The 25,738-nt window shown below is 41.0% G+C and overlaps 1 protein-coding gene across 4 annotated transcripts in view; it reads left to right on the top strand.

Moving 5' to 3' along the window:
- The first annotated feature begins 10,371 nt into the window (after positions 1–10,371).
- YEATS2 (YEATS domain containing 2) overlaps positions 10,372–25,738 on the top strand; it is a 116,092-nt gene continuing 100,725 nt past the window's right edge. For 2 of the 4 annotated variants that reach the window (XM_045502810.1, XM_045502807.1), the window contains exon 1: positions 10,372–10,561. The gene's annotated coding sequence lies outside the window, so the exon portion shown is untranslated. Of the gene's footprint in view, positions 10,562–10,642; positions 10,756–20,765; positions 20,869–25,738 lie in introns of those variants that run through there. The other 2 variants (XM_045502808.1, XM_045502809.1) reach the window with 2 other exon arrangements.

Below are 25,738 nucleotides of genomic sequence, written 5' to 3'. Positions count from 1 at the left end.
TCTTTCTGTGCTACCATTTTTAAGGTCTTATATTTGAAGGATGGCTGCTGGACCTTCAGGAATCACATCCAAATTTAGAGGGACAGAAGGGCAAAGGCAAAACTAGCTACAACTCTGCTCCTTCTTTGGGAGTCTCTTTTCATTCACTGAACTATGGATTCATCTTGTTGGCTAGTGAGCCACATGGTCACTCCTGGCTGCAGGGGATGGTAAAAAATTGAGTGTTCAACCTTCCAGCTTCTATAGAAGAAGACAAGGGATTGTGGGTTGGGAATGAATGTGAAGTCTGCCAAGTTGTTTTGTATGCCATCTACTGAAGGAGAAGACAGGGTGACAAAAGGGGAAGAGGATAGGCACAGCTTCTTACGCCTTTGTTGTTGCATAAATAAATCTTTTGTGCAAAATGTAAATGTAAACATTGTACAAGCAGTATACAGTCAAGGGTCAAAGAAAAGTTTTCCCAACTATTATACCCAATACTATGGTGTTTTGTTTTGTTGCTTTGTTTTTTCACTTTGAAGCAGACTGCATGGGGACACCGGGTGGCTCTGTCGGTTAAGAGTCGAACTCTTGATTTCCACTCAGGTCATGATCTCACCATTCATGAGTAAGAGCCCCGCGCTGGGCTCTGCGCTGACAGCTCAGAGCCTGCTTGGCATTCTCTCTCTCTCCCTCTCTCTCAGCTCCTCCTGCCCTCCCCCCCTCCTCAAAATAAATAAGTAAACTTTAAAAAAAGGAAAAAAACCAGACCGCCTGAATTTTGGGCCATGAATTCATTCTATACACAAACTCTGCTCAGATTCTCCACTTGGTCTTTCCTACAATGAATACAATACAAAACAGAAGGGAAAATTCCCTGACAGTTTCTCCTCCTTTTGTTCCTTTTATAATGTGAACAATTCTTCTCTAGGCACATTTATGACTGTTCCGACATTATATGTTGCTTAGTTGGAGAACACCATATCTGGATGCATTTACTCTGAACATATGAATAAGGCATTTTATAAGCATAGGAGGAGAAACATAATGGTCATACAACATAAGAGATTGGAGATGTTTGGAGAATAAAAGTTATTACCCATGTGGTTTGTATCACTGCCAAGGTCAATTTGTAGAAGATTGCTCTTCTGAAATTGCTCAACTGATATCTCCGACTCACTTGCATTGGAGGAACTGAGAACTGATTACAGGGGCAACATCCCCAAATCTACCATTGTGAAGGCAGATTAAGACTTCTAACATCAGGGTCAACAGGATAGCACTCTCAGCAGCAATTGATTTTTGAAAACTGATATATGCAATATTCTTTGTTTTGGCTCAGGCAAGGCCGCCAGAGGCCTCTTATTATATTTGGGGATGAGGGCTATTTACAGTCAGGATTATACCTCTTGACTAAGGGCATTTGGGGGAATTTCTAGAACAGATGGATCGTAAAATAGAAAGCCAGGAAACATCCTGATAAAAACTAGCAGAGGATAATACACATCAATATCATCAAGGAAATTAAAGGTTATTAAAAATTCTGTCAGAAAATAAGCTCAGCACCAGTGTCATTATTTATCTTTCATAACAGAGAGCTGTAGTATAGAAGTTCATTTCAAAAACATTAAACAATAATGAAAATATCTCAGTATTGTATTACCTGGACACCTAAAAGCTAATTAAAGACAAGGAAATGTAACCAAAATAAAACCAGAAGTCTTTAGGCTTTAAAAACTTGCCCCTGGGGCGCCTGGGTGGCTCAGTTGGTTGGGCGGCCGACTTCGGCTCAGGTCATGATCTCGCGGTCCGTGAGTTCGAGCCCCGCGTCGGGCTCTGTGCTGACAGCTCAGAGCCTGGAGCCTGTTTCAGATTCTGTGTCTCCCTCTCTCTGACCCTCCCCCATTCATGCTCTGTCTCTCTCTGTCTCAAAAATAAATAAACGTTAAAAAAAAAAAAAAAAAAAAAAAAAAACTTGCCCTGAGGTTCGAGTAAAATTATTTTGGCAGAGTACCTGGGTGGTTCAGGTGGTTAAGTGTCCCACTCTTGGTTTCAGTTCAGGTCATGATCTCATGGTTTGTGAGTTTGAGCCCCACATCAGACTCTGCATGGACAATACAGAACCTGCTTGGGATTCTCTCCCTCTCCCTCTGACTCTCCCCTGCTCATGTGCTCTCTCTCTCTCTCTCTCTCTCAAGAATAAAAAAAAAAGTTAAAAAAGAAGAACTATTTTGTACATTCCCCTTTTTACATGATCTATATTCCACCTAAACCGACTCATATTGGTTGGTTGGAAATTTTGTATTTATTTTGCCTTTACCTTTACAAGTAATTTTCAGAAATTTTTAACCTATGCTCGGAGACTACTTAAAAATTTTTTTTAAATATTTATTTATTTTTAAGAGACAGAGAGACAGAGTGTGAGTGGGGAAGGGGCAGAGAGAGAGAGAGAGAGAGAGAGAGAGAGAGAGAGGGAGATACAGAATCCGAAGCAGACTCCAGGCTCTGAGCTGTCAGCACAGAGCCTGATGCAGGGCTTGAACCCACCAGCCATGAGATCATGACCTGAGCTGAAGTAAGATGCCCAACTGACTGAGCCACCCAGGCACCCCTCAGAGACTTCTTTTTAAAAAATAATAATAATAGGGGCGCCTGGGTGGCGCAGTCAGTTAAGTGTCTGACTTCAGCCAGGTCACGATCTCGCGGTCCGTGAGTTCGAGCCCCGCGTCAGGCTCTGGGCTGATGGCTCAGAGCCTGGAGCCTGTTTCCGATTCTGTGTCTCCCTCTCTCTCTGCCCCTCCCCTGTTCATGCTCTGTCTCTCTCTGTCCCAAAAATAAATAAACCTTGAAAAAAAAAATTTTTTTAATAATAATAATAAAAAAACTTTATTGAGATACAATAAAATTTGCAATGAACATTCATGTACAAATTTTATGTAGACGTATGCTTTCACTTCTTTTCAATATTTGCCTAGGAGAGTAACTGCTGGGTCATATGGTAACTCTGTGTTTAACATTTTGAGGAACTGCCAAGCCGTTTGCCAAAGTGGCTACACACCCTTTTACATTCCCATCAGCAATGTATGAGAGTTCCAATTTCTCCACATTTAGAGTTCCAAGTAAAGCCACATTTAGAGGCTTTATTTTTATGTGAAACAAACACAGAGGACCCAACCACCAGTTCCAGTCATAGAAAGTTTCCTTTCAGGGCAAAAAGAAAAATTTTTTTTCCTTTTTTTGCATGAATGAAAACATGTCTTGCATCATCTTCCCCATTCCCAAAGTTTGTATTCCATGGTAACTGCATAATCCACACAGAGTAGAAGCACTAAGGGTTCCTGGCTGGCTTAATTGGTGGAACACGCAACTCTTGATCTCAGGGTTGTGAGTTTGAGCCCCATGCTGGGTGTAGAGATTATGTAAAAATAAAATCTTTAAAAAAAAAAAAAGCACACTACCTGATTTATTTTGGGTTATGATACGGTCCAATAAGATCTAAAAGGATGGGATGTAGTTTTGCCAAAATTCAAATAGGCCAACCAGACATTTGGTTTCTTGTTTGGGGATAGTCCTTTATTTATTTATTTTTATTTATTAATGATTTTTTATTCTTGGGGCGCTTGGCTAGCTCAGAAGAGCATGTGACCCTTGATCTTGGGGTCATGAGTTCGAACCCCACATTGGGTGTAGAGTTTCCTTAAATAAATACAAATTTTTTAAAAAATATATTTTTAGGGGCGCCTGGGTGGCGCAGTCGGTTAAGCGTCCGACTTGAGCCAGGTCACGATCTCGCGATCCGTGAGTTCGAGCCCCGCGTCAGGCTCTCGGCTGATGGCTCAGAGCCTGGAGCCTGTTTCCGATTCTGTGTCTCCCTCTCTCTCTGCCCCGCCCCCGTTCATGCTCTGTCTCTCTCTGTCCCAAAAATAAATAAACGTTGAAAAAAAAATTTTTTTTTTTAAAAATAAAAATATATTTTTAAAAATGTTTATTTATTTTTCAGAGAGGGAGAGACAGAGCGCAAGCAGGGAAGGGGCAGAGAGAGGGGGAGACACAGATTCCCAGGTCGGCTCCAGGCTCTGAGCTGTCAGCACAGAGCCCCATCACAGGGTTTGAACTCATTGACTGTGAGATCATGACCTGAGCCAAAGTCGGATGCTTAACACACTGTCACCCAGGCGCCTCAGGATTTTTTATTCTTAAGTAATCTCTACATCAACGTGGGGCTTGAACTCACGACCGTTAGATTAAGAGTCACCCACTCCACCAACAGAGCCAGCGAGGTGCCCAATAATCACTTATTTTTAACTGCCTGAATGTAATTCCCAGGCACTAACAACAGTTTGCTTGGGGCTGTAAAGAAGTGAGGTTCTCATTTAAGAAGTCTAATTAGTATCTGCAACCTATAAGGGAACGTCATTACCTTGGGCTCTGGGGCTCCACTCATGTTAATTTTAGGAAGGGTGGGTGGATTTCCCAGGGAGTAGGCCAGGATACCTGAATCTCCGGGTCAGAAATTAGCAACAATTTTCCACCTGAGCCAGCTTCTGCCTCAGGCAGAATTTTGAGTTCACCATCCTTTCAGGCTTTCCTTGTTTCCCTGATTGCTGCTTTCAGTCTGCCCATAGGGCTCCTTGCCACTGGAGCCTTGCACAAAGCTGTTTGGCACTTCTCCCAGAGTAAGGCCCCTCCAACTATCCTGGGTCAGTGTCAATGCTCTTGGAACCTACTTGACAAACTTCAGTAATAGTTTTTTTTTTTTATTCATATTTTACATTAAACATCCATATCTGCCATTTTCCTCCCACACTTTTACTAAGAGACCAGTGAGCAACCTAAACCACCAACCTCCCTTTCTCTCTCTCCTTTCCCACCTTTGCTTTTCCCCGCTTGAGAGGCTATAAGACCCCAAACTGACTATATTTTTTTCTGAAGACTTGAAAATAAGTTTAAGCGTATTGTCAAGATCTCCCTGATCTCAGCCTGATTTAAATAAAACTGTTTGAAATTTAAAACTTATTTAATATTTTAGTTGCCATGGCTCTATCATTTTAATCTTATATACTTGAGAATAAGAGATCACCTCTGAAGTATGATTGTATCAGAAGCATGGAAACATAGGTAAGAGTTTCTCACACATATTTAATCTGAATATTAACCTGTTTTTACCAGTTTTATCTGATCAGATAACATACAGTAATTTCACAAATGGTTTTTAAATTTTTACCCATAGAAGCTAGACATCTCAATTTTAATATTTTTAACTTTCTACTCGGTATAGAGAAATAATTCTCTAACATCAGAAAACAGCAGCGCAAGTAAAACAATAAAGGGCAACTGACACTCAGTATGGAATGGGGATGGGCAGGAAGACAATGGGGAGTGATGGGACCATCCCCTGAAGGCCATAGGGTTTCTCTAAATGGAACTGCAGCTTTCCAGCTGCATCCATGGCGTGGCAGCTAAGTTCTCAGACCCTGGTGCCAGACAGCCTGGGTGTGCAACCCAGCTCCTCCACTTCCTAGCTGTCTGACAAGTTACTCAACCTTTCTGGGCTTTAGTTTTCTCTTCCTTAATAGAGAGGAAGAAGAAGAAAGTTGTTATTTAGATTAAATTTGTGATGTGCTTGGAACACTGCTTGATACATACATAGTGTTAGCTAATATCTGATTATACCAAGGTGGGTCCAGGTTATACAGCTTCTGGTTTTTCACAGAAAGGGAAATCCAGGTTATTATGTGAAATTTCTCAACGTTCAGAGTGTTGGCTTGTTTAAAGCAAAGTGTGACATGGGGCGCCTGGGTGGTGCAGTCGGTTAAGCGTCCGACTTCAGCCAGGTCACGATCTCGCGGTCCGTGAGTTCGAGCCCCGCGTCGGGCTCTGGGCTGATGGCTCAGAGCCTGGAGCCTGTTTCCGATTCTGTGTCTCCCTCTCTCTCTGCCCCTCCCCTGTTCATACTCTGTCTCTCTCTGTCCCAAAAATAAAATAAACTTTGAAAAAAAAAAAATTTAAAGCAAAGTGTGACATTGTAGGCTATGACTGCGCAACCCCTCTAAACTATACTTTTCTTAATATTTTATTTAGTTAACATACAGCACAATATTGGTTTCAGGAGTAGAATTCAGTGATTCCTTACTTACACACAACACCCAGCGCTTATCCCAACACGTGCCATCCTTAATACCCATCACCCATGTAGTTCGTCTCCTCCCGCCTTCCTCCATCAACCCTCAGTTTGTTCTCTATTGTTAAGAGCCTCTCCCCCCGCCCCCCCCCCACCACCTTCCCATATATTCGTCTGCTTTGTTTCTTAAATTCCACATATGAGTGAAATCATATGGCATTTGTCTTTCTCTGATTGACTTATTTTGCTTAGCATAATACATTCTAGCTCCATCCATGTCATTGCAAATGGCAAGATTTCATTATTTTAATGGCTGAGTAATATTCCATTATATATCATAGATACATATTACATATAATACAAACACACAACGGCTTCTTTATCCATTCATCAGTCGATGGACATTTGGGCTGTTTCCATAGTTTGGCTATTGTTGATAATGCTGCTATAAACATTGAGGTACAGGTAACCCTCCAAATCTGTATTTTTGTATCCTTTGGGTAAATACCTAATAGTGTAATTGCTGGATCCTAGGGTAGCTCTATTTTCAGTTTTTTGAGGGACCTCCATATTGTTCTCTAGAATGACTGCAGCAGTTTGCATTCCCACCAACAATGTAAGAGGGTGCCCCTTTCTCCGAATATTTGCCAACACCTGTTGTTTCTTGTGTTGTTAATGTTAGCCATTCTGACAGGTGTGAGGTGGTATCTCATCGTGCTTTTGATTTGTATTTCCCTGATGATGAGTGATGTTGAGCATCTTTTTATGTGTCTGTTAGCCATCTGGATGTCTTCTTTTATTTTTGAGAGAGAGAGCAAGTGGGGAGAGGCAGGGAGAGAGGGGGACAGAGGACCCGAAGTGGGCTCTATACTGACAGCAGAGAGCCTGATGTGGGACTCAAACTCACAAACTGTAAGCTCATGACCTGAGCCAAAGTTGGATGCTTAACCAACTGAGCCACGCGAGTGCCCCTTTCTAGAGGTCTTCTTTGCAAAAACGTCTATTCATGTCTTCCGCCCATTTCTCAACTGGGTTAATTGTTTTTTGGGTGCTGAGTTTGAGAAGTTCTTTATAGATTTTGGATACTGACCCTCTATCCAATACGTTATTTGCGAATATCTCCCATTTCATAGGCTGCATTTAGTTTTGTCGATTGTTTCCCTTGCTGTACTTTCATTGCAATGTCACCAACTCTCACCAACTACCTGTTAAACGGTATTTTGACAGCACCACCCACCAGTCCTCCTCTGAGCCCCAGGGTCCTATGTAGGGATGCCTGTTTCATCTTGTCAGGGGAATACTTAAAATGTCCCAAAGGGAATTATTGATTCACCCAATCCCCAACACACAAAATCTGTTCTTCCTCCACTGTCCCTCTTCTCAGTAAATGGCACTCAGCCATCTCAGCAAATCCACTGTTTGGCAATGCCAGAAACCTGGGAGCCACCCTCCATTTTTCTCCCTTCTGATCTTCTCCTCCCAGGCCTACCTCCACTTGTGCAGGTGAATGCGGGCTGAAGAGGCCTGGCTAAGGAGGGGCCTGAAATCCAACCTCCAGCGTACAGGACTGTGTCTGCCTAAAGGATTGGGTCGGTTTTTCTTCGTGCATTTGACTTAGCAGAGTTCAGTCTCTCCCCAATTCATTACCAAGTCTCTTGGTATTTTGTCCACAATTCTTGAATCTATCTACTTCCCTCCATCTCTGCTGTTCAGTGTAAGCCATCTTCATTTTTTGTCTGGGGGACTCAAATTGCTTTCTAACTGTCTAGCTGCTTCTTTGTTCACACACCCTTCCAGTCATCCCCACCCATTCGCCAAGGTAAGCAATCTTTTTAAAAGGGCAAATAAAATACATTACACCCTGCTTAAAACTCTTTAATGACTTCCTGTTGTTCTTATGGCAAAGATCAAAATCTTAACACCATCTCCTGTGTGATCTTGCTCCCAGCCTCATCTCCAGCCATTTTACTCTTGCTTAAGTTACCCTGGGCTTTCTTCTTGCCTTGTCTTAGGCATTATTATCATGCCCAAACAGCTTCTACTGCCTTCAGGGTTTCACTTAATGTCTTTTCAGGGAGGCCTTTTCTACCTCCATATTAAATGTGCTCCCTCTGTGCTGTGCTGTCTTCACTATGCCCATTTCCTTTATAGAGCTTATCTCTGTTATGAAAATGTGCACACTGAGTGCATATGTGTAGAAATTTGTAGCTATGTTATTTCTTATTAAATGAGGCAAACTTTTTTTTCAGAGGCTGTCATTGCTCTTGGGGACTGGGCTGAACTTAAACTTGCCAGTTAAAGTTATCTGGTCTTAAAAGATCTTATTTGAGGTAAATATTCTGTCAGCTTAAAGTTGCAGTCCTGCCAGAACTTTCCCTTCCACACCTTGACTTCCCAAGATGGCCTGCAAGATCAAAGGGAAGGTTAGAAGCAGTGGCCAGAGGGGTCTCAGATCTGTGTGCAGAGTTAAGAGCTGTAGCCAGGGTCCTCACTGGCTTCTGCTCCCTAGTCACTCCTGATCACCACAGCCCTGAGGTTGTTGACTGGCAAGCTCGTGATCTATTGCTTCAGCACCTTGAAATTCAGATGTCTCACTTTCTCACCCCAGCCCCTCCAATCCCTGCTCCTTTCATCAGCTGACTTGGGAACCCTTTTGCTCTTGCTGGAGGCTTCAGCTCTGCTCATCCTTGGGGTCTTAGTCACATTCTCCAGCCATTCCTTGCCATTCAATCCACCACTGCCCCTGGCTTAGGATCACCTAGTCCCTGGCACATTGTCCCATCCATGGCTCTGAACCATGCTATTTTGCCTGTCAGGGAGCATCGAGAGAAGTCTGGGTTTCTGGCACACCATCTGCAAGGTGTGGACAACTAGCAGCATCATCCTTTCTCTCCCCAATACCCCTACTCCTGAGCCCTGCTCAATGTGAGACATTTGCCAGAATTGTTCAGCCTTCTAAGCTGGGTTAGGGGAAGTGGGTTTCTAGCCCCACCCAATCCCCAGTCAGCTGGACACTACTATGCCCCTTTCTCAGGGTTAGACCTCAAAATCAGGGGAATATTGACCCATTCACGCTGACCTCTTACCCTACTTCTTTCTCTATGAAATTTATTTTTTACCTCCTCTCTCTTTGGGTCTTAGCTTCAGGATAAGAGAAGCCTTTCCTGGCCTTTCAGATCAGATTGTCTGTAAATTTCACAAGGGCAGGAACGGTTTTGTTCCTTTCTGATCCTCCGTGCCTAACATAGTGCTTGGCAGACAGTGCCAGAACAGAAACACAATAAAAAATCTGCTGAACAAATATTGTCAATCTGTCTTTACCCCTGATAGACTTTAAGGTCAGGAGGCCAGGGGTGACATGTTATAAATCCCTCAATTTCCTTATCATACAGAGTTTTGGAGTCAGTTCCTGGTCCTATTAACTCATTCATTCAACAAATACTTTTTTAGTGCATGCCACATGCAATGCACTGGGCTTGCTATTGGAGATAAAGGAGTGAACTCTTTAAAACATTTTTATGAAACATTAAAAATTGATAACATATGTAAAGTATAAAAAATTATATAGGAAACTCTCTCTAAACTTATCACTCAGCTCCAGTGGTAAATCTTTACATATAGTGACTTGAACAGATTGAAGGGGAACAGAAACAGATCCCTGGACACCGGTTGGGCGGCTACAGCAGTCTTGGGCAGGAGATGATGGGGTCTGGGGTAGGGCGGTACAGGGAGAAAGAAAAAGGTGGGCTCAAAAGATATTTAGCAGGTAAACTGTACTTGATGGATTGTCACTCACTAGTTGTGTAAACTAGTTAAATCCCAACCTTTTGGAGCCCCAATTTCTGCATCTGTATCATAGGTTAGTAATAACTATTGTTATTTGTATCCCTAGCACCTAGCACAAAGCTTGGTACAAGATGATACACATACACAAATCATAGCTACTGTTACTACTGTAGAAGCTTCACATATGCCGGCAGAAGGAATATTCTGTCAAACTTGAGGCTGGAACTTGCCATCTTCTAGGGAGGAAAATGATAAATGATGATGGTGCCTTTGCCAGAACCAACATGCATACTCCCCAGGCAGTGCGGCAGCACCGGCCGGGATCAGAGTCTGGGCCACCGCCAATCACAGCTCCAGCCCGGCCAGCCTCGGCCCCAGCACCAGCTGGAGTCCTGGCCCCGCCCACATCTCTGCAAGTTCCGCCCCCGGGGCCGCGCGCGCGCGCGCCGCCGCCGCGCGCGTCCCGCCCCGCCCCGCCCCGCCCCTGCTGCTGACGTGCGGGGCCGAAAGGGAGGGACTGGCGGGCTCCGCCGAGCCTTGTGCTTCCGCGGGCTCTGGGGTCGCTGGGGCCTCGTGGCGGGGCGGCTCCGCGGAGCTTCGCCCGCTCTCGCACCTTCCTCGTGTCCTCTCGCAGCGCCCAGCGGGCCCTGCGCTTCGGCGGGAGACCCGGCAAGGGTGAGTGTTGGCGGGATTGGGTTCCGGCCGGCCGGGCGCGCGCTCCGCTCTCCCGGGCATTGTCTGGGCGGGGGCGGCGCGGGCACGTGCGCTCCCCTCCCCCACCCGGCTGGCCGCGCGGTCCCGGGCGGAGCGGAGGGGGGGAGCGAGTGACTGCGGATTGAAGAGGACCGGAGGGGCAGGCTGGTTCCGCGGTAAGTGTGTCTGTCGGAGGAGTCTTCGAAGCGGCAACCTGGAATTTGGCTGTGTGGGGGGTCCTTTTCTAAGGGGCACAGTGCTCTCTGCGGGGATGGGGGTCCCTTGAGCCCCAGTGGCCGGAGCTTTCAGGATGTTAAGCTTGGTGGCCTGTGATGGGATCGGAAATGAGATTTGGCTCCGGTACCAGCAAGTTGTGGATCTACCAACAAGAACGGTGAAATCTACCTCCAACCTGTCGCCATCCTTACCGCCCCCCTCCCTTGTGAAGGAGGAGTGGGATTTAAAAAGGTTGGAGGATCTTCCAGGGATATGCCCGAGTTAAAGCACCAGATGTGTGAGACAGTGCGAGGTTAGAGTGGAAAGCTTGGGAAAGTGAGTACTTGGAAGAAAGACTGGTTCGGTGGGTTGTGGCCAGATTGCAGAAGACAATGAATGAGGTTTATCTCATAATCTTTTTTTCTGTTGTGAGTGTAATTATGTTATAAAATAGAAAGTAGAGGAGGAAAATATCACCGATAATCCCATAGCCCTGACACATCATTCTTACAGTGTTTATGTTTGCTAGTATTTTCATCTAAGCTTATAACAGTTACAGTTAGAGTTTACCTACAATTTTCCATTTTCTTTTTTCCTTAAGGTGTAAAAATGCGATGTAATACACAGTATTCAACAATATCATTTTCTCTTAATAAGCAAGTATTCATCATAGAAAAGTTTAAAAATACAAGCGAAATGAGGAAGAGTATTCATAGTTTTACTGCCTAGAGATGTTATTGTATATTTTTGGTTGTGTATATTCTTTCAAAGATAGGAGCAGATAATGCCCTGGTTAGGAATTTAGTTTTCATAGGAATCCTTTGAAGGTTTTAAGAAGGCAGGTAGCATAATATGACTGCTATGTGGAGGAAGAGGGCAAGAGTGGGGAGCTGGGAGATCAGTTAGGATGCTGTTTGCAGTACCTTGGACTAGGTCCATGGCAGGGATGAAGAGTAGAAAGATTTGAAAATATTTTGGAGGTAGAATGAACAAGACTTGGAAGTGGATTGATGAGGGAATGGGAGAATTCTTTGCTTTTTAAAATATATATATATCTATTTTTTAATTAAGTAAACTCTGTGCCCTACATGGGGCTTGAACTCATGACCCTGAGAGATCGAGTCGCATGCTCTACCAACTACTCACTGAGCCAGCTGCATTCCCTGAGAATTCTTTGCTTTTTGGTATTTGTTTTGAGCAACTACGATAAATGGTGGCATTTACTGAGAGGGAGAAGAATGGAACAGAAGTTTGAGGTGGGAAAAATCATGAGATCTATTTTGGGTGTATTAAATGTGAGATGCATATCAGTTGTGAAGTTGGTAGTTGAGGAAGCAATTGGGTGAACAGGTTTTGATCTCATGGAAGAGAGAGCCAAGAGCTGTTAGATAAAAATTTGGAGTACTCAGTACGTAGATGATATCGAAAGGTATAGACTGTATGAGATCACCAAGGTAAAAAGTATAGATAGAGAAGTGAAAATTGGCACTTGGTCCCCCCAATACTTCAAGATGTAGTAGAGGAAGAAGATTGAACACAGGACAGAAGAAATAGCCAGTGAGGTAGGTTGTGGGGGGTGGGGGGGGGAGGTAGGTAGGGGAGCAAAAGACTGGTGTGATGGAAACCAAGAAAAATAAGTTCACAGAAGACAGAGAATTGGTCCGTCCTTGCTTCTGAGATGTTTAATTGGTTTTGGAGGTTGTTGGTTTGGTCACTGGTATTACTTTTTTTTTTTTTTTTTTTAATTTTTAAGTAATCTCCACACTCAGCATGGGGCTTGACTCACAACCCAGAGATCAAGAGTCTCATGCTTCACTGACTGAACCAGCCAGGCACCCCTGGTCATTGGCATTATTATTTTTTAAACGTTTATTTGTTTTTGAGAGAGAGAGCATACGTATTGCAAGCGGGGGATGGTCAAAGAGAGGGGGACAGGATCCCAAGCTGGATCTGCACTGACAGCAGCGAGCCCAGTGTGGGGCTGGAACTGACAAACCGCAAGATCATGACCTGAGCTGAAGTCAGATATGTTCAACCGACTGAGCCACCCACACCCCCTTTGTCATTGGTATTATTATCCAGTGTTCTAGAAGTAGGAGGTGGAAACTAGATTGGAATAATTGATTGCAGCTTGAGTAAGTGAAGATAATGAGTGTGAATTACAAAAACCTGGGCCTTCTTCAAGATGCCTTATTTCCATCTGCTCCACAACTAAATTTGATAGGTGAAAAATGGTGTCTTGTTTAGTATTTCATTCCTTGATTACTAGTGTGTTTGAAAAATTTTTCACATATATTGGTCATTGGTGAATTTCTGTTTCTGTCCTGTGTGTATCTTTTTGTGTTTATCACTTTTGGGAATTGATTGTCAAGAGTTCTTTTAGATATTGAAAACATGTAGTTTTACGTAGAGCTTGCAGAATTTCCCCCTTAAGTATTTTTCCTTTCTGGGAATAAATGAGTTTATTATATATGCTCCATCAGGAGAGACATGTCTGATCCCAAGTTAATACATGGTTAACTTCTATATATGCTTTTTTTTTTCAATTGTAAAATACACATAGCCTAAAATTTACTACCTTAACCATTTTTAAGTGTGCAGTTCAGTGGTATTAAATCCATTTGTAACAGTGTGCAACTATCACCACCATCCATCTCCATCACTCTTTTCATCTCGTAAAACTGAAAATCTATACCCATTAAACAATAACTCCCCATTCCTCCTTTCTTCTAGTCCCTATAGCAGCCGCCATTCTTTCTGTCTCTGTGATTGATTTTGACTACATTAAGTACCTCATGTAAGTAGAATCATACAGTATTTGTCTTTTTCTGATGGGTTTATCTCACTTAGCGTAATGCCCTCAAGATTCATCCATGTTGTAGCATATGTCAGAATTTCCTTCCTTTAAAAAAAAATTACATATTTTAATTAATTAAATCATTTTTATTTTTTTAAGTAGCCTCCATGCCCAGCATTGGAGCCCAATATGGGGCTGAACTCAGGACCCCTGAGATCAAGAGCTGGCCACTTAACTGACTGAGGCCACTCAGGTTCCCCTATTTTAACTAATTTTTATTCCAGTTGACATACAGTGTTATATTAGTTTCAGGTGTAGGATATAGTGATTCAACAATTCCATACATCACCGTGCTCATCAGGACTAGTGACTCCTTAATCCCTATCACCTACTTCACTCATCCCCTCACCTCCTCCCCTCTGGTAACCATCAGTTTGTTCTGTATAGTTAAGGGTCTGTTTCTTGGTTTGTCTCTCTCTTCCTCTCTTCCCCTTTGCTCATTTGTTTCTTAACAGTTTCACATGAGTGAAATCATAGGGTATTTGCCTTTCTTTGGCTTATTTCACTTAGCATAATAACCTCCAGGTCCATCCATGTCCTTGCAAATGGAAAGATTTTATTCTTTTTTATGGCTGAATAATATTCCATTGTGTTTATATATATCACATTTTCTTCATTCATCAGTGGACATGGGCTGCTTCCATATCTTGGCTATTATAAATAATTTTTCTATAAACATAGGGGCACGTGTTTCCCTTTGAATCAGTGTTTTTCTTTTAGTAAAGAACTTTCCTTTTTTAAGGCTGAATAATATTCCAGTGTATGTATCTATCCCATTTTATTTCCCCATTCATCTGTCGATGAACACTTGGGTTGCTTCCATCTTTTGGCTCTTATAAATAATGCTGCTAAGAACATGGGTATACAGATACCTCTTCAAGGTTCTGCTTTTAGTTCTTTTGGTTTGTATATACCCAGGGGTGGAATTGTTGGATCATACAGTAATGCTATTATTAGTTTTTTGTCGAACTGCCACACTTTTCCATAGTGGCTTGCACGTATATTCATATATTCCCACCAACATTGTACAAGGGTTCCAGTTTCTTCACATTCTTGCTGACACTTGTTTTCTGGGGTTTTTTTGTTTGTTTGTTTGTTTGTTTTTGATAGCCATCCTAATGGGTGTGAGGTAATAATCTCACTGAGGTTTTGATTTGTACTTTTTTCCCTAATATTAGTGATGTTGAGCATCTTTTCATGTGCTTATTGGACATTTGTATACCTTTGGAGAAATGTTTATTCAAATCTTGTCTATTTTAAGTCAAGTTTTTGTTGCTTTGAGTTTTACTAGTTCTCTCTATATATTCTGGATATTGATCCCTTATTGAATGTATGATTTGCAAATATTTTAGCTTTCTGTGAATTGTCTTTTTACTCTGTTGATAGTGTCTTTTGATGCACAAAATTTTTAAATTTTCATGAAGCCCAGTTTGTCTATTTTTTTTTTTTTTAACCTGTGCTTTTGGTGTCATATCTAAGAAATCTTTGGCAATCCAATGTTGTGAAGCTTTTAACAGTTCTGTTGTTTTAAGTCTTGTATTTAAACCTTTGATCCATTCTGAGTTAATTTTTGTACGTGTTGTTAAGGGTCTGACTTCATTCTTTCACGTGTAGATACTCAGTTTTCCCAGCACCATTTGTGGAAAAGACTGTTCTTTCTCCATAGAATGGTCTTGGTACACTTGTCAAAAATCACTTGACAATATATGCAAGGCTTTGTTTCTGGGCTCTCTTCTCCATTGGTCTGTTTATTTCTGTTTATGGCAGTACCAAACTGTTTTGATTACTGTAGCTTCTAGTAAGTTTTGAAATCAGGAGTGACTTCTTCAGTTTTGTTCAAGATTGTTTTGGTCAGGGTCCCTTGAAATTCCATATGAATTTCAGGATGGGTTTTTCTATTTCTGCGGAAAATGTCATTGGGATTGTGATAGGGATTGCATTGAATCTGTAGATGGCTTTGGGTAGTACTGAGTTTTAAACAGTACTTTTCAATCCGTAAACATGAGATATGTTTCCATTCAGTTATGTTGTATTTAATTGCTTTCAGCAGTGTTTTGTAGTTTTCATTGTATTACTCTTTGACTTCCTTGGTTAATTCCTAAGTACAGTTGGCCCTTGAACAACATGGGTTTGAATTGTGCAGATCCACTTATATGTGGACTTCTTTGGATACAGTATAGTACTGTAAATGTGTTTTCTCTTCATGATTTTCTTAGTTTTTTCTCTAGTTTATTTTATTGTGAGAATACAGCATATAATACTTATACAAAATATTTGTTAATTGTTAATGTTATTGGTAAGGCTTCTGGTCAACAGTTGGCTGTTAGTAGTTAAGTTTTGGGGGAGTCAAAAGTTATACATGGATTTGACTGTGTGGGGGTTGGTGCCCCCAATGCCTGCATTGTTCAGGGGTCAACTGTATTTTATTCATTTTGATGCTGTTATAAATGGAATTGTTTTTGTAATTTACTTTGCAGATTTTTTAGTGAGTATAGAAATGCAGCTGATTTTTGTGTGTTGACTTAGTATCCTGATGTTTTGCTGAATTAATTTATTACAGTTTTTTTTTGTGGAATATTTAGGGTTTTTACATATAAGATCATATCCCTCCATATTAAAAACCCTTCGTATTCATTCATTGGATGCACTATAATTTGCCATCGACTACTACCAATTTTTTATTATAAAATATACAGAAAGAGGAGAACTAACATTTAAACTATAGATCTGTAAGTGCAGCTCACATATGAGAGTAAATTGAGAGCAGTTTCTTAGGATAGATTTCTCAGAAAGAGGATTCTCTTCTTATTTAACGAGAGATTTTCATTTGAATTTTCACTGCCAATCCTTAAATTCACCCCCATCTCCCTACCTTTAATCCTGGCCCCCTTTTATCCTGTTTTCCACACTGCTACCAAGTGGTGGGTGAAGGTCAGTACATTTTTCCCTCAGAAAACAAGGCTTATGAAGCAAATTGTGCCTGTAACATCTGTTTTGTGGGAGTTAGGAAAAAAAAGTTTCTGAAGGCTGGGGTGCATTTCATGGATGAGTTGGAATTTAATTGGATTTCTTGAAAGTTGAATAGCATTTCAGTAAGCAAGAGAGAAGGTAGAGGTGAATATGAATCCATTGAAAGGTAATTGTGAGATGTTCAGGCATGCGAACTTTGATGACTGCAGACAAAGAGAGGTAGAACTAGTTCTCCAGCCAAGGATTGTTTATTCTGTTTATCTGAAGAACAAACTGTGGGGGTGCATGGGGATAGGGGATATGTGTTATGTGTTGGTAATAAAGGCTGAGGGTGAGGAGAATGCCAAGGGGAGTTCCTCTTGATTTGTATGTGTTTTTTTTGTTTGTTTGTTTGTTTTTAATTTTTTTTTTTAACGTTTATTTATTTTTGAGACAGAGAGAGACAGAGCATGAACGGGGGAGGGTCAGAGAGAGAGGGAGACACAGAATCTGAAACAGGCTCCAGGCTCTGAGCAGTCAGCACAGAGCCCGACGCGGGGCTCGAACTCACATACCGCGAGATCGTGACCTGAGCCGAAGTCGGACACTTAACCGACTGAGCCACCCAGGCGCCCCTTGATTTGTATGTTTTTAGTCATTGAGTTAATGAATACATTGGTGATTGTTTTCTATTTTGTTTATAAAAAATTAGTTTGAGGGTACATATATTTTTTAAAATTGACATATTCACTTAATGTAAAATTCACCATTTTAAAGTGTATAATTTAATGGTTTTTAGTATATTTACAAGGTTGTGCAACCATTACTACCATCTAATTCCAAAGTATTTCCATCACCCCAGAAAGAAACCCCGTACCTATTAGCAGTCAGTACTTGTTCCCTCTCCCCTCATCCCCTGGCAACCACACTGAGTCTATGGATTTGCCTGTTTCTGTACATTTCATATAAATAGAATCATATAACACATTGCCTTTAGTATCTGGCTTCTTTCACTTAACATGATACATTCAGTCTGTCTGTGATATAGCATGTGTCAGTACCTCATTATTTTGCTTAGTAATACTCTCCTGTCTGAATATACCCCATTATGTTTGTCCAGGCATCAATCCATGGATATTGGGTTGTTTATACTTTTTCGCTATTGTGAATAATGCTATTATGAACATTTAGGTGTAACTTTTTGTGTGAACACGTGTTTCCAGTTCTCTTGGATATATACCTAAGAATGGAGTTGCTAGGTCATATAGTAAATCTGTTTAACTTAAAAAAAAATTTTTTTTTAAGTTTATTTATTTTTAGAGAGAGAGTGCAGGAGGAGCAGGGAGAATCCCAAGCAGGGCATGGAGCCCCATGTGGGGCTGGAACTCATGAACCATGAGATGACCTGAGCTGAAATCAAGAGTGGACATCTGACTGACTGAGCCACCAAGGCACCCCACTTTTTTTTTTTTTTTTTTTAAGTTTAGGTTTTATTGTTTTTGTTTTATCTCTACACCTGATGTGGGGCTCAAACTCATGACCTGAAATCAAGAGTTGCATGTCCTTCCAGGTGAGCCTGCCAGACACCCCAGTTCTGTTTAACTTCTTCAGGAACTGCCAAACTTTTCCACAGCAGCTGCACCATTTTACATTTCCACCCACAGTGAATGAGGGATCTCATTGTTTATACTTTATGTGTGTTTCTGGCAGACTATATTCGAAAGTTGTATGTTTTTAAAGTGTCATTGAGATACAATTGGCATCTACAGACTGCACAAAATGTATAATTTGGGAAGTTTCAACTTATTTATACACCTGTGAAACCATCACCACAATCAAGATAGTAAACATGTATCATCCCACAAATTTTCTTTTTTAAATGTTTATTTGTTTATTTTGAGAGACAGGGAGAGTGTTTGTGAGCAGGGGAGCTTCCTAATGCATGATGTGAGCATTAGTCTTCCTAATGTTGATTACCCAACTGATGGCTCTGCCCCTTTGTAAATGCACATATAGCATGCACTCATGTACTTGGGGAAGGATAATCTGTAAATAGATTTTTGTTTAAGGTTAATATATATTGGGTTTGTCTTTTTTAAGATTTTATTTTTTAATTTTTTTTACATTTATTTATTTTTTGAGAGACAGAGACTAGAGCACAAGTGGGGGCGGGGCAGAGAGAGAATGAGACACAGAATCAGAAGCAGGCTCCAGGCTCCAAGCTGTCAGCACAGAGCCCAACACAGGGCTCAAACTCACAAACCGTGAGATCATGACCTGAGCCGAAGCCGGACGCTTAACTGACTGAGCCACCCAGGTGCCCCAAGATTTTATTTTATTTATTTATTTATTTATTTATTTATTTTTAAACGTTTATTTATTTTTGAGACAGAGACAGCATGAGTGAGGGAGGGTCAGAGAGAGGGAGACACAGAATCGGAAACAGGCTCCAGGCTCTGAGCTGTCAGCACAGAGCCTGACGCGGGGCTCGAACTCACAGACCGTGAGATCATGACCTGAGCTGAAGTCGGCCGCCTAACCGACTGAGCCACCCAGGCGCCCTGATTTTATTTTTTTTAAGTAATTTCTACACCCATTGTGGGGCTTGAACCTACAATTCCAATATCAAGAATTGTATGCTCCACTGACTGAGCCAGTGAGGTACGCCATCATTGTTATTTTTTTTTTTTAATGTTTTTATTTATTTTTGAGACAGAGAGAGACAGAGTATGAGCAGGGGAGGGGCAGAGAGAGAGGAAGACACAGAATCTGAAGCAGGCTCCAGGCTCTGAGCTGTCAGCACAGAGCACGATGCGGGGCTCGAACTCTTGGACTGTGAGATCATGACCTGAGCTGAAGTCGGACACCCAACCGACTGAGCCACCTAGGCGCCCCATCGTTGTTATTTTTTATAATGACTTTTGAGATCTAATTCACATACTGTAAAATTCACTCTTTACAGTGTAAAACTCTGTGTTTTTTCTTTTAGTAGATTCACCAAGTTGTGCAGCCATCATTATATCTGGTTCCAGAAAATTTTTATCAGTAGGTAGATTTTTATAAATAGATAATTTTTTAGACTAGAGAGTGTTGATTTAAAGAAAAAACCAGTTTCTAAAAAATGTCCCCTTTTTAAGTTGCTTGTTTCCTTTTAAGAATCTCAGCTTCACATGGAAAAGCATGAGACTTATCCCCATAGAATGTGTTGTCCATTTGAAAACTCCAGTGAAAAATCCCTACTTAGTGAAGTGTGCAAGATTTGGCTCAGTTTATGTATTCTCAGTGACTGTGTCCAAGAGTTTGACACAATCTTGATCTGGTCCAATCCCTTCCTTTTTCAACCTGGAATTGTAGACCAGCTTTGTTTCCTTTTGCTTCTTTTAGAAAAAAAACTTTTAGGGCTTCACAATTGAAACAGGATTCTCATATGAAATCAGCTATCATTTCAGACTATTCCAGTGACCTTTGTCTGAAAGTGACACCAGGGAAGTCATTGGAAGGTTATGTACCCTCCCTTGTTTCTTTCTCTTTCTCTTTTTTTTTTTTTTTTTTTAAAGTTTATGTATTCAAGCAGTCTCCAACTGTGTACTCGAACCCATGACTCTGAGATCACGAGTTACATGCTTCTCCAACTGGGCCAACCAGGTACCCCTATATGGTGTCTCCCTTCTGTCAACTTAAGAATTTGCTTTAAGTATCTCAAAACCTTTAAACAGCTCATGTAGGTCACTCTGTCCAGAGAAAGTGTATGTTGAAGTCCTGGAGTAAAGGAAGGGTAAAGCTTCCTAAGGCCAGCTCTCCAGTTGTTGCACTAATGGATAGAAGCAGTGGCATGGATACTTTAGAATAGTTGTTTTATTCTAGGTTTTCTTTCACGTTGCTTTGCACATTGGAGACCAAGTATTGGCCTGCATGAATCCTGGGGCTGACCTTTATAGCAACTTATATGGTCTTTAGCAATTTCATTTATTAATGGAAAGTATGTGTTTTTGACCTGGAAATATATAATGCTTAAATAATATAATTTTTTTTGAGCTCAGCTATCTAGCTTTTCCATTTTGCTCAGCTCTTTACATGTCATACTGGGAGATACCCCTGGGCACAAGATCATGTTCCAGGGACTTTTTTTGTTTTCCTTTTTTTTTTTTTTTTTTAATAGGCTTCGTGCCGAGTGTGAGAGCCCAACACAGCGCTTGAACTCATGATCCTGAAATCAAGACCTGAACTGAGATCAAGAGTCAGATGTTTAACTCACTGAGCCAGCCAGGTGACCTTATACTGGGAATAGCCCATGTCAGTATGATGCGATGAACTGACCTCTCATCAGCTCCCCACCGTTCTGGTCCAGTGTACAATTGTGATCGTTTTTACTTAAAAGACCTTCCCCCCTGCCCCCATACCAGATGAGTTGAAGAAACAGTAATTATGTTGACCAAGAAATGAGAGTGTATTCAGATGGTTTTGTGTAAAAGATCTTAGAACAATTAGGATACAGAATTTTTGTCAGTACCAACTTAAAATCAGAACCGAATCTTCTCCCTTTTAGATTTCTCTTGATCTGAGTCTTTCGTATAAGCTACTTCAGATTGCTTGTATTGTGAAAAAAAAAAACAAAAAAAAAACAACATGATTTTGGGGAGAAAATTATTTGTGTATATTTTCAGTTACCTTTGTCAGTGAGAGATGACAGTTCTATGACTAATCTTCAGAAGAAAAAATTTAAGTTGACATTGAAATATATTTTGATTTTTAAGTTTATTTTTTTAGCACCCAACATGGGGATCGAACTCATGACCCCAAGATATGAGTTGCATGCTCTTCTAACTGAGCCAGCCAGATGCCCCTTTATTTTGATTTTTTTGATAAGACTTCTTTATGCAAATGATTTTTCTCAGTATAGCCTTTTTTTTTTTTTTTTTTTTTAATTTTAGAATCTTAGGCTCCATGCTCAGTGCAGAGCCTGATGAGGTGCCCTATCCCACAACCCTGGGATCATGACCTGAGCCAAAATCAGGAGTTGGGTGTTCAACTGACTGAGCCACCCAGGTGCTCCTAAAAGCTGCTATATTTAATTCCCAATATATAATTTATGAAATGGATCATATATATTTGGATTACTGAAAGTTAGTGGCATTAATATATTCCTAAAGGTTCAACATTAGACATGTGCATTGCAAATCACCTTGCTTCTGAATCTCCTAAATACTTTGTTTATTGCTGGTAATGAAAGCTTCTAGGGGTGCCTGGGTAGCTCAGCTAAGCGTCTCACTTTTGATTTTGGCTCAGGTCATGATCTCACAGGTTCATGAGATCCAGCCCTGCCTTGGGCTCTACACTGATAGTGTGGAACCTGTTTGGGATTGTCTCTCTCCCTCTCTCTGCCCCAACCCCTGGCTCATGTGGGTGTGCACGCGCACTCTCTCTCAAACGTTAAAAAAAAAAAAAAAAAAAAAAGTCGGGGCGCCTGGGTGGCTCAGTCAGTTGAGCATCCGGCTTCGGCTCAGGTCATGATCTCACGGTTGGTGAATTCGAGCCCCATGTCGAGCCCCACGTCGGGCCCTGTGTTGACAGCTCAGAGCCTGGAGCCTGCCGTGGATTCTGTGTGTCTCTCTCTGCCCCTCCCCTGCTCATGCTGTTCCCTATCTCGAAAGTAAATAAACACTAAAAAAAAAAAAAAATAATAATAATAATAATAATAATAATTCTAGTTATTTTTCTATTTTTTAAATACCCTGCTGGATTGGATTTGTGTCTGTGTTCACAAATGAAAACTGGTCTGTCATTTTTCGCTGCTGATGCCTTTGACCACATCTTCTAAGGTGTAGAAATATTATGTTCTCTTTGTTGCTAATTTTAAAATACTCTTAATTTTCTCTTTGAGCCATGAGTTATTTAGAAGAGTATCTTGTTGGGGCACCTGGGTGGCTCAGTTGGTTAAGCATCCGACTCTTGGGTTCAGATCAAGTCATGATCTCATGATTCGTGAGTGCATGCCCCACACTGGGCTCTGTGCTGGCAGTGCGGAGCCCACTTAGGATTCTCTCTTTCCCTCTCTCTGTCCCTCTCCTGATTGTGCGCTCATTCTCGCTCTCTCTTTCTCTCAAAAAATAAACAAACTTAGAAGAGTATCTTGTTCTCCATATCATAGTGAGTTCTTGTTAATGATTTCCTATTTAATTTTGTTAGGATCAGAGAATATGGCTGTAACATTTCCATGTTTTTAACATTTATTCATTTTTGAGAGACAGAGCATGAGCGGGGAAGGGGCAGAGGGAGAGGGAGACACAGAATCTGAAGCAGGCTCCAGGCTCTGAGCTGTCAGCACAGAGCTCGATGTGGGGCTTGAACTCATGAACTGCGAGATCATGACCTGAGCCAAAGTCGGACACTCAACCGACTGAGCCACCCAGGTGCCCCATAACATTTCCATGTTTTGTAATAATTGTGACTTTCTTTATGTTCTATCTTATGATTCAATTTCAATGAATTTTTATAGATATTTTAAATAGTATTCTCTGTTGTGTTCAGAACTGTATGTAGCTGTTAAATCTGGCTTGTAAATTGCATTATCTGTATACTCTGTATTTTTATCTGTTGTTTTCTTGATCTTTTAAATTTCTGAGAGACATATGTTCTGATTATTTTGTGATGATTGTGATTTTTCTCAAATTGTCCTTGTACTTCAGGTTTATTTTGTATGTTTTGATGTTTGATGTCTAGTTTATGACATTTTTGTGATTGTGTCCTTTAGTAGTAACATAATCTTTATTATATTAAATGTTTTTTTGCCTTAAATGATCCTATTTGTTATTAACCATGCCATGCCAGCTGTCTCTTCATCTGGATGTGCTTGTGTATAATAAATTTGCACATCCCTTTATTTTTAAAATTTAGCTATAATACCTTTGGAAATGTAGCATTATCAAATAGATTTGTAAGTATTAGGCAAGAGTGATAAAAGTTACTGAAGGCTGGTAGGTATGTTCCCTTGGGTATTCATATTTTGGCATATATTTAAGTTATACCTTTATTTATTTAGCAAATAATTTATTGTGAGCTTCCAGGAACTTTGGAAGGAGAACATGGGGAAAGCTGTGTTGACTAGTATGATTAAGGAAGGCCTTTGATAAGGTGGGCATTTGAGCCTGAGATCTAGTAAAGCTAACCTGGGGAAAGAGCATTCCAGGTAGAGGGAGCCTGAAGTCCAAAAACCCTAAGGAGGGGCACCTGGCTGGCTCAGTCAGTAGAGCATATGATTATTTCAGGGTTGTGAGTTCAAGCCCCATGTTGGGTGTAGTAGAGCTTACTTAAAAAGAAGCCTGGGTGGCTCAGTTGGTTAAGCGTCCCACTTAGGCTCAGGTCATGATTTCATGATTGGTGAGTTCGAGCCCCGTGTTGGGCTCTGTGCTGACACTGTGGAGCCTGGAGCCTGCTTCAGATTCTGTGTCTCCCTCTCTCTCTCTGCCCCTCCCCCTTCATGCTCTCTCTCTCTCTCTCTGTCTGTCTCTCTTAAAAATAAACGTAAAAAAATTAAAAAAAACAAACAAAACCAAAACCAAAAACCCTAAGAAAAGATTGAGGTGTATTTGAGGAACAGAAAGAAAACCAGTGTGTCTTGATGCTAATGGTGAAGGATGGTGAGGGAGGTAGGGCCCAATTCATGTAAGATCTTGTAGGTCATGGTAAGGAGTGCGATTTTATTCTAAGTGTTGTGGGAAGCCACTGGAAGGTTTTGAGCAGGGGATGACATGATTAGATAAATATTTTTATAGCCCTTTTGTAAATTGAGCTGTAATTTATATACAGTGAAATGCACAGATTTTAAGTGTACAGTTGGGTGAATTTTCACATTGCTTATGCCCATGCAACCCATACTCTTATTAAGATAAAAAATTTTCTCTTACACCAGGAAGTTCCTTTATTACTCCACCCAGTCAGTCCCCACCACCAGCACCTGAACAGCTACTCTCTTTTCTTTCACCATAGATTAGTTTGTTCTAGAACTTCGTATAAGTGGAATCATTCACATATGTACTCTTGTGTCTGGCTTCTTTTACTTGCCAAGATGATTTTGAGATTCATTTCTGTTCTTGCTTAGATCAGGAGTTCATTGGGTATACACAATTTGTTTATCCATTCTCCTTTTTTTTTTTAAGTAATCTATATGCCCAACATGGGGCTTGAAATCACAGCCCCAAGATTAAGAGTTGCATGCTGTATTGGGCCACCTGGGTGGCTCAGTCAGTTGAGCGTCCGACTTCGGCTCGGGTCATGATCTCGCGGTCTGTGAGTTTGAGCCCCGTGTCGGGCTCTGTGCTGACAGCTTAGAGCCTCGGGCGTGCTTCAGATTCTGTGTCTCCCTCTCTCTCTGCCCTTCCCCCGCTTATTCTCTGTCTCTGTCTCTCTCTGTCAAAAATAAATAAACGTTAAAAAAAAAAAAAAAAGTTGCATGGTGTATTGATTGAGCCAGCCAGGTGCCCCTCCAATTTTTTTCCCCGTTTTGTTTTTTACAGACATTTTCAAATGTTTCTTTGGCTAATAGAGAAGAATGGATTGTAGATTCTCTCTTTCAGATATTTAATAAAGAAACATTGGTTGACTTGTTTACAAAGGGGAAAACATTTTGTTTGAAATGAAGAATTTAGAAAGGATAGGGCCAAAGAATGATAAAGTCATTATTAACATCTTAGGAACATCTGTCTGTATGGAATCAGGTAGAAAATGATTGTACTGCTCCTCCCTGGCTCCCCTTTTAAATCAGATGCGAAAAGTTGCCTTGAGTGAGCACAAAATTCAGGGTTCTGATGAGATTCAAATGCATGAGGATCATAGAATTTTATATTGAGAAGATACCTCACAAAGTACATTGCAAATTTTTCAAGGACCTTATTTATAAGATTTTACTCCTTTCCCCAGAATTGGCCACATCTTGTAAAATTATTTGCAAGACAGGATTGTAGGACTGGGTATACTCTGACATAAGAACTAAGATCTTTTACTAAGAATTTCTGGTGACTGTATTACATGATTGTATTTTTAATTATACAGTTTCATTTTAAAATTATTTTTTCTTTCATATTTAAAGATAGAACATTACCAGGTTTAGTTTTGCTTTTGGTCTTTAACTTTTTTCAAGA

Source organism: Leopardus geoffroyi, chromosome C2, assembly GCF_018350155.1.
Source record: "Leopardus geoffroyi isolate Oge1 chromosome C2, O.geoffroyi_Oge1_pat1.0, whole genome shotgun sequence".
NCBI classification, from domain to species: domain Eukaryota; kingdom Metazoa; phylum Chordata; class Mammalia; order Carnivora; family Felidae; genus Leopardus; species Leopardus geoffroyi.
Note: the sequence above shows the minus strand (reverse complement) of the source record. Positions and strands in the feature narration are given on the sequence as shown.